Below are 10,000 nucleotides of genomic sequence, written 5' to 3' on the forward strand. Positions count from 1 at the left end.
CGTCGGTGCCTAAGGCGCGTTCGTATACTAACTCTTAAATGGTTGATTTTAGTGGTTTGTTTATCATTAAAATGCAAGGTTATTTGTTTATTGTTTATACAATTAACGTATTTATTGATTGACATTTTTTTGTCGATGTCCGTTTAACTTTGGTGTACTCTTTTCCGCGTGGCCGAGAAAGGTCGTTTGGAAAGCAGTTTGACACTTCATTTCCGGTGAGAGCTTTTTGTTAAATGATTATGAACGCAATTATGTCGGTAATAAACGAAGTAATGATTATGTTGATGATGCCGGTGATAAATGTAGCGCTTATATTCTTTGTAACATCGCTGCTCTTCTTGTTTCCGTTACTACAGTTGCTTGATGAAACGGTAACTGGGAAGTGGTAATGGCGCTCATATGATACCGGGTTTTGCTTATATTTTCCGTGTCTGTTTGTACGCCTGTGCCTGTGTATAAGTTCTTATATGCGTGTGTGCGCGCGCACGAACGCACGCACACACACGCACGCACACACACACACACACACACACACACACACACACACACACACACACACACACACACACACACACACACACACACACACACACACACACACACACACACACACACACACACACACACTTGTGCGTGCGGGAAGAAAGTGGCGCTGTGGGCCGCAGGTCATTTACACTTGCCGCAGGTTCCTCATCACGATGACTCGGCGCAAAGGCGCCTTCTGCGGGTGTGCGCCCGACGGTCTCCCGCGGTGCCGCCCCGCCCTCCGCGCCGCCGCTCGCCCGGCCGCCCTCGCGCTGGAGCCGCGCCGTTGCGCTCGTTCGCCGTCAGTTGCCCCCGGCGCGGCGTGGGTGCGAGCGCCCGTCGGGATGCGGGCGGGCGAGCTTCTCTTAGCTCTCGTCATCTCCTGCGCCGTGCGGTTCCTTCCTCCGCCTTTCATCCTCCATTTATTATTATTGTTGTTGTTGTTCTTGTTCTTGCCATTGTCATTATTTTTTTATTTTTACTGCAACATTTTTTTTTTTTATCTTGGGAGAGTCGTTTGATTTTAAGATCTGGAATGATATAGTTTACCTACGGCCCGTAACCTTTATGTGTTTATAATGATCGTGATGCTTTCGCTCCACGATATAGAATTCCCTTTTTAAGAATGTTCTAAACTTTTGATTTTTTATTTCATTTTTTTCTTCTGTTTTATTTCTGTTTATATCGTTGTTTTATCACCAGCACGACCACTAACCATCACTCCACCGTCACCACTATCAACACCACAACCAGTATTCGCACCATGATCATTGCCATCACTCTCGCTACATTATTTGTAGTTAATATTTTGTTGTGCTATCATCACATCGCACATCACAATCCTAATCCTGATTCACACTGTCGCCATTAACTAGGTTGTTATTTCTATCACCACAGACATCATTACCATCACTTCCATCAACCACTACTTCCACTTCTTCCTCCACTATCTCTTCCACCACCACTACTTCCACCACTACCACTTCTATCACCACTTCCACCACCACTGCTTCCACCACCACCACTTCTATCACCACTTCCGCCACCACTGCTTCCACCACCACCACTTCCACCACCACCACTTCCACCACCACCACTTCCACCACCACCACTTCTATCACCACTTCCACCACCACTGTTGCCAGCACCCAGCCTGTGGTGATTAAAGCGACTGTTGTCAGGCACCGGACGCTTTCTCGATGCTTTATTACGACCGACTTCCTGCCATCTAGAGGACGCGAATTGAACCTTGCTCTAGAACCTCTGCCTTCTTTCGCTCGTCCGGGTTGCAAAATGCTTCAGGAAGAATGGCGTTTTGAAATGCGTGTTTTGTTGTTGTTGTTGTTGCTTCAAAATTTGTAGCAATTTTGTGAGTTTTTGGGGGGGGGGGTGGAGAAGGCGTGGAGGGCTGTGGTGTTGGGGGTAGAATTTTATGATTAATGTTTTTTTTCTCTTTTTTTACAGGTGTGTTTGGTGTGCTTGAGGAGGCAGTGGGGAGTCCTGGGAGGAATGGGCGCGGTAAGATTTGCTTCTGGTAAACCATTGATGCTGTTGTGTGTCTGAATCTCAGTTTCTCTTTCTCTCTGTCTCTCTCTCTTTCACTTTCCCCGCTCTTTCTCCCTCTACTTCTGTTCGTGTCCCCTCTGCTATCTCCTCCCTCTACATTTCCTTTTCCCCCTCCTTCTCCTCCTCCCCTCTTCCCTCTCCTCCTCCCCTCTTCCCTCTCCTTCCTCCTCCTCTCCTCCCCTCTTCCCTCTCCCCCTTCCCCTCTTCCCCCTCCCCCTTCCCCTCTTCCCTCTCCTCTTCCACCACGGAGAGGTTCGTGGGAGTGTCTGTTTACATTCTATGCAGCGGTGCGTAGCTCTCATGCCCGGCTGTTTATTTACGCACACTACTCCATGTGCACGAGTTACAAACACTGTTTCCCTCGCCTACGGAGTTAGGAACAGGAGACGTGGAGGGAAAGACAGAGACAAGCAAAGAGACAAGTTTGGTAGATTTCTAGGGTGATGTTTGCTTCAATGTTTTCTTCGAGTGAAGCAAACTGATGTATACGTAGAATTGTATGAATATAGTGATTATTGAATTGAGGGAATAGAAGAGGGAAAGAGGGAAGTACGACATTCAGTTAATAGGAGGAATGGAGGACCTGTATTTATGCATTTGCTTACAATTCCCTATTTATTGACCCCGCCTTCTCTTCTCCCATTCCCCCTCTCAGTTCTTCCTTCTGTTTATTGTCTACTTTTAAGAATTGATTTAGTTTTGTCTATATTTTGGCTTATGTTATATCCCTTTTTTATTTGGTATATCAGGGTCTCGCTTCGCTTTGATTTTCATTTTCTCCCTCTATTTTCTCATCACCTTTCTCTTGTTTATTATTCCTCTCTGTCTTTTCATTCATCTTCTTTGTTTTCTCTTTCCCCATTCCTTGTCCTTGGTTCCCTTTTCCTCCCTTTTCCTCCCTCATGCTCCTTTCCCCATTCCCCGGGCGCTCTTCTCGCTCGCGCTCTCCGTCTCCCTCCTTCGGGCCCCCGTGTGTTTACAATACTTATTTACCGGCCTTGTTTTGATGCGCAGGGCGTGGCGGGGTTGGTAAATATCTCCCACCTTTGGCGATAGGAGAAAGGAAGAGGAGGAAATGGGAAGGGGGAGAAGACGCGGATAAAGTGTGGGTATGTGGAGACAGAAAAAAGAGGCAGAAAAACGGAATTACGTAGAAATACCAAAACCGAGACGGGGATGGAGAACAGAACCAGAAAATACTTCTGAGTCCCATAAAAAATCTTTCTTAGAATTACAGACATAATTATTCAAGAAAAAAATGGCCTAGGTATTATAAACTTCTTGACCTGTAGTGAGAGAGAGGAAGGAGAGAATGAAGTGGAAAGGGAAGCAGAAGATGGTGGGATACTGTCTTTGTAAGTACGAAGTTGAGTGTGTGAGTAGTTCATGCTCAGGCACTTAATAGAGTCATGAACGATTCGACTGAGAGGACCCCGCCATGGGGAAGGGGGGGGGGGGCGGTAGGGTAGCGTAGTGTTCTCATAGAGGATGGCTTCCTTGCTATTCTCCTTTGTCTTGCCCTTTCTTCCTTTATTTCTCTTTTTCTTGCTCTCTTTTCTTTTATTTCTCTTTGTCTTGCTCTTTCTTCCTTTATTTCTTTCCTGCCTCTATCTATTTATTTGTCTGTGTATCTTTGTGTTACTTAACACATACATCCATGTACGCACGCACTCGCTCGCGATCACCGTGATTTGATTTATATTTCTAAGTATTTGAGATCGGCGCTGGTCTGCCTCGCTTTGTGGAGGAACCCGCGTTGTTGATCAGTCTTCTGCGCCGAAGTGTGATGGGAGAGACAAGAGGCAAGGCTGAGTGAGATTGAGTGAGTGAAATTAACCGAATTGAATTGGATTGAATTGGAATGCTCATACACAGAACTTGCTGCATGCTCTTAAAAATAAAGGAAACTGTGGATAAGTGAAGTATCCACTTAATCTGCAGAACTTCTATTGGCTTGAAGTGCCGACGGACGAACATAAATGCCCGAGGCTGAAGCCCTGGCATTCCAGCTAGTTGTTCACCCTTTACCTTCATGGGCATAAGAAAGGCATTCGGGCGTCTTTCGCAGTGGATGAACTTGAGGCCAAATACTTGCCATACTCCCTTTTTAGCTTTTGAATGCGTGTAGAGCAGAGCTAGGTTGTTGTTACTCATTGTATGTTGGCAAAAATTAATTCGTGTTCCCTTGCAATTCCTACATTTAAAAAATATTTCCCCTGCAACGCGCGCATCATCTGGTGCCTTTTGTGGCGCACCTTCGCAGCGAGCGCCCTGCGAGGCCTGGATCCTCGGGGCCCGGAGGAGCACTCGGTCTGCCCCCTGCGCCGAGGACAAGGTCTGAGGCGTTCCTTGATTTCCCCTCAGTAGGGGGGGCGGCTGCCGGCTCCGGGTGCGGCTCCCAGGCCTGGCTCGCCGCTGGAACCAACACGAGTGGCCGTTCACGCCTCGGTGGCGCATTCCCCTCCGGAAGCGTCGGGGATTTTTCGGTTTTCCTTGTAATCCGAGGAGGAAAGGCTTTTTGAAGGGGCGGCTGTTGGTAGGATTTCGTTCATGTGCTTGCTGCTGTTTCCTTACCGTCCGCTCGGACATTTTGCGATAGATTGCGTCGTGTTTTCTGTCCATGAAACCCTTTCGGGGAACGATGACTTCTCGTCGCGCATATCCAGTTCGCCCGATTCCTCGCGCCCTTTCGCCCGCCTGGCTTCCTCTGGCGACGCCGAAGGCCACGAGGGGAGGGTGGCGTCCTCCTCTCCTCCTCCTCGATGCGATGAGGGAAATGAAAGACGATGAGGTGAAAGGAGGAAGAACGTATCAGTAGAAGTTGAAAGACTTTTCGGTTCCGCTTCTTGCACGCGCGGGGCTGCGTCCTATCTCCAGTTGTAGGACTTCGTCTATCGGCCAGTCGGGCTTGGAGGGGAGGGGCAGAGGGGACGGGGGGTGTGGGATCGCCAGACTGTTTTCTCTTATCATTTTACTTCCTCTTCTTTCTCCATCTTCCCGTCCTCTTTCTCTCATCTGCTTCCCCTTTTCCTCCTCATTTTCCTCCTCTCTCTCTCTCTCTCTTCCCCTCCCCCTCCCCCTCCCCCTCTCTCTCCTCCCCCTACCCCTCCCCCTCTCCCCCCCCTTTTTTCTCCTCCCCCTCCCCCTCTCTCGCTCCTCCCACCTCTTCCTCCGCCTTCCACCTCCCCCTCCGCGTCCATTTTTGGCGAGGACTCTTCCACAAGCGCGCCGATTGTGCTTGTGCGTCGGGACAATGTTCTCGCAGGCGGTGCCGTAGGAGTGGCCGAGCAGCCAACGCGGAAAAAAGAAGCATCTGTAAGTGACTGAGAAATGAGGGAGGATTTTAATGAGAAAGTGATATTTAGGATGGGCGGGGTGTGTGGGGGAGGTGAAGGTGAGAGATTTAGATTGTAAGGAGAAGAGAAGAGAACGAGAACGCGATAGAGAAAGAGAGCGAGCGAGAGCGAGAGATATTTGTTCTCGCCCGGTCGCCGCTGCTGCAAATATTATTATTATTACAGGAGAGATTGATGGCGCGAGGGCGAGTGTTTGCCGGGGAGACCTGTCCTATTGGCTTAGTCTCGGCGCGGAAATTGATGACTGGCGGAGAGGGATTACGGGGAAGGGAAGAAGAAAGCGGGAGGAGAGGAGGAAGAGAGGAAGAAAGTAGGGGTAGGGGAGGAAGGGAGGGAGAAAATGGGGTGGTAGGGGAGAGGAGAGAGGAAGAAAGTGGGGATAGGGGACGAAGGGACGGAGAAAATGGGGGGTAGGGGGAAAGGAAAAAGGAAGAAAGTGGGGGGGTAGGGGGAGGAAGAGAAGGAGAGAAAATGGGGGGGGGGGGGGTAGGGGAGAGGAGAGAGGAAGAAAGTGGGGGGTAGGGGAGGAAGGGAGGGAGAAAATGGGTGGGTAGGGAAGAGGAGAGAGGAAGAAAGTGGGGGTAGAGGAAGAAGGGAGGGAGAAAATGGGGGAGAAGTGGAAGGGAGTGAAGAAAAGTGGGTAGGGGAGGAAGGGGAGGGAGAAAACGGGAGGAGGAGGAGGAAAGAGAGGAAGAAAGCGGAAGGAGACGGATTACAGGGAAGGGAGGAAGACAGGAATAAACTGGGGGAAGAGGAAGTAGGGAAGAAGAAAGCGGGGTGAGAGGAGGAAGAGAGGAAGAAACACGGGGAGAGGAGGAAAATAGGATAGGAAAGCAAGAAGGAATAGAGGGAGAAATGGGAGGGTAGGAAAGAGAAATGGAAAGAGAGATGAGAGAGAAAGGAAGATAGAGGATCCGGGAAGAGAGGAAGAAGGGGAGAAGGAGGAAGAGTAAGAGGAAATTTAGAAAGAAAACTGAAGAGGGAGGAGAGAGAAAAGGGGGAGGAGGGAGGCGCACAGAGGAGAGGAGGAAGAAAGGGTACGATGTAGGAAGAGAAAGGTAACAAGAGAGAACGGAATAGGTGAAAGGAGAGAGAGAAAAAAGGGAAGAGGTAGGACGAGGGAGAAAGAAGGGGAAAGAAAAGGGGGAGGGTATGATGGTGGAAGAGGAAAGGAAGGAGGGAGGGAGTAGAGTAGAGTGGAGTAGATTAGAGTGGAGCAGGTGCGATAAGAGGAGAGATGGAATAAGACAAAAATGAAAAGGGTAGACCAAGAAAAGAGAACGGTAAAAGTAGAAAGCATAAAGAGGGATCGCACGCACGCACGCACGCACACAACGAAGCGTTCCCCAGAGACGCCTTCGTGGGAAGAACAAACTGCAGCGACTTTCCAGCGTTGGCCTAGGCTGTTGGCGCGAGAACAAAGCTGGGAAGAGAACAGCTTGTTCTTCCGTGAGAAGCCGCCCGCGAGTGTGGGCGTGGGAGGGTTTTCATTAATAACATTAGGTGTAGGAGGAGAGAGTGAGGGAAGGAGGGAAGGAGAGGGAGGAAGAGAAGAGAAGAGGGAGAGGGAGGAGAAGGAGAGGGGGAAAGGGGGAGAGAGGGATAGAAGGGGCATCAAATGAGATTGAAGCTGACATAGATAAAATTGCGCGCGCGCGTGCGCGGGCTCATCCACACACAAACGCACAAACACACGCACGGACGGACGCTCTCTCTCTCTCTCTCTCTCTCTCTCTCTCTCTCTCTCTCTCTCTCTCTCTCTCTCTCTCTCTCTCTTGTCTTTCTCTCTCTCTCTTGTCTTTCTCTCTCTCTCTCTCTCTTGTCTTTCTCTCTCTCTCTCTCTCTTGTCTTTCTCTCTCTCTCTCTCTCTTGTCTTTCTCTCTCTCTCTCTCTCTCTCTCTCTCACGCACACACACACACACACACACACACACACACACACACACACATCACACATCACACATCACACATCACACACACATACATCACACACACACACACATACATCACACACACATACATCACACACACATACATCACACACACATACATCACACACACATACATCACACACACACACATCACACACACACACATCACACACACACACACATCACACACACACACACATACATCACACACACATACATCACACACACATACATACATCACACATATTGGCACACACACATCACATCACACACATCATCATCACACACATCACACATCACACACATCACACACATATCATCACACATCACACACACACATCACACACATCACACACACATCACACACACATCACACACACACACACACACACACACACACATACATACACACACACACACACACACACACATCACACACACACATCACACACACACACATCATCACACACACACATCACACATCACACACACACACACACCACACACACATACACACTGCTGACACACTACAACACACACACACACACACACACACACACATCACACACACACATCACACACACACACACACATCACACACACACACACTCACACACACATCACACACACACACACACATCACACTCACACACATCACACATCACACACACACACACATCACACACACATCACACTCACACACACATCACACTCACACACACATCACACTCACACACACATCACACTCACACACACACATCACACTCACACACACATCACACTCACACACACATCACACACCACACACACATCACACTCACACACACACATCACACTCACACACACATCACACTCACACACACATCACACTCACACACACATCACACTCACACACACATCACACTCACACACACATCACACTCACACACACATCACACTCACACACACATCACACTCACACACACATCACACTCACACACACATCACACTCACACACACACATCACACTCACACACACATCACACTACACACACACATCACACACACATCACACACACACACACACACACACACACACACACACATCACACACACACACACACATCACATCTCCACACACACACACAATACATTTCTATATTATTATTATTATTATTATATATTATTATTATTATTAATATTATTATTATTATTATTATTATTATTATTATTATTATTATTATTATTATTATTATTATTATTATTATTACACACACACACATACATCACACACACATACATCACACACACACACATCACACACGCACATCACACACGCACACACACACATACCCACATACATACCCACACACACACACACATACCCACCCACCCCACGCACACGCACACCCATACACACATAAACCAGTACATACACATAAACCTATCTGCACACATACATGCACGCATACACACGTGTACCCACACGCACATATCCGCACACACACACACAGCCACGCCCATACACACATGCCCCTAGGCCATGTTGTCAAATCTCACGCACAACTCACACCTGAAGCGGGAGGGATAGGGGGTGAGGGGGCGGGGGGAGGGGGCGGGGGGAGGGGGGGCATGATTACCCACAGGTAAAAAGTGCGACTTGATGATCGTGGGAGCGAGGTCGAGGAGGAGGAGAGGGGGGAGAGAGGGAGGGAAGGGGAAAGGGGGAGTGGAGGAGGGGGCGGGGTCATGCGACACTCTTGCATGTCACGTATGATCGTGTGACGTCACTCATCGTTTTTTCAGTGCTGTACTTCGCCAATTGAGAAAGAGAGGGGGGATGGGGGGGGGGGGAGAGGGAGCAGAGAAAAAATATATGTAAAAAGAAGGATGTGATGTAGAGATCATCAGGAAGACAGTTAGACACCGACAAACACAGCTGAGAGAAATCATCCCCCACCCTCTTGCTCTCCCCCTGCTCCCTTCTTCATTTCGTCGTCATCATTTTTCTTCCTCCACCTCCTCCCTCCTCGTCTTCCTCTTCCTCCTCCTCCTCTCCCTCTTCCTCATCTTCCTCCCCTCCCCTCCTCGTCTTCCTCTTCCTTCTCTTCCTCTTCTTCCTCCCCTCCCCTCCTCGTCTTCGTCCTCGTCCTTCCCCACATTCTTCCTCCTCTTTTTCTTCCCCTCGTCCTCCTCGTCCTTCCCCTTCCACTCCTATTCTTCCTCCTCCTCCTCCTTTCTCTCCTCGCTCTCCTCCTCCTCCACTGTTGCCTTGACCTTTCCGTGGGTATTAAGACGCATCTCGCCCTCCCGCCCGCCCGCCCACCGACGCCCACGCGCACCCACTTCGCTCGGCCGCCTCTGCTTTCACTCTGAGAAGCGGATGGGCGGTGCGTGAAGGGTGAAGGGTGAAGGGAGGGAGAGGGAGGCAGAGAGATTTAAAGATTTCAAAGGAGGGAGGGAGAGAGGGAGGGAGGGAAAAAGAGAGTGTGTATGTGTACGCATATGAATGTGTATCTCCCCCTCCCCTCCCCCCCTCTCTCGCTTTCTTTCTTTCTTTCTCTCCCTCTCCTTCCTTCCTACCTTCCTTCCTTCCTTCCTTCCTTCCTTCCCTCCCTCCCTCCCTCCCTCCCTCCCTCTCCC

This window comes from Penaeus vannamei, chromosome 17 (genome assembly GCF_042767895.1).
Source record: "Penaeus vannamei isolate JL-2024 chromosome 17, ASM4276789v1, whole genome shotgun sequence".
NCBI lineage: Eukaryota > Metazoa > Arthropoda > Malacostraca > Decapoda > Penaeidae > Penaeus > Penaeus vannamei.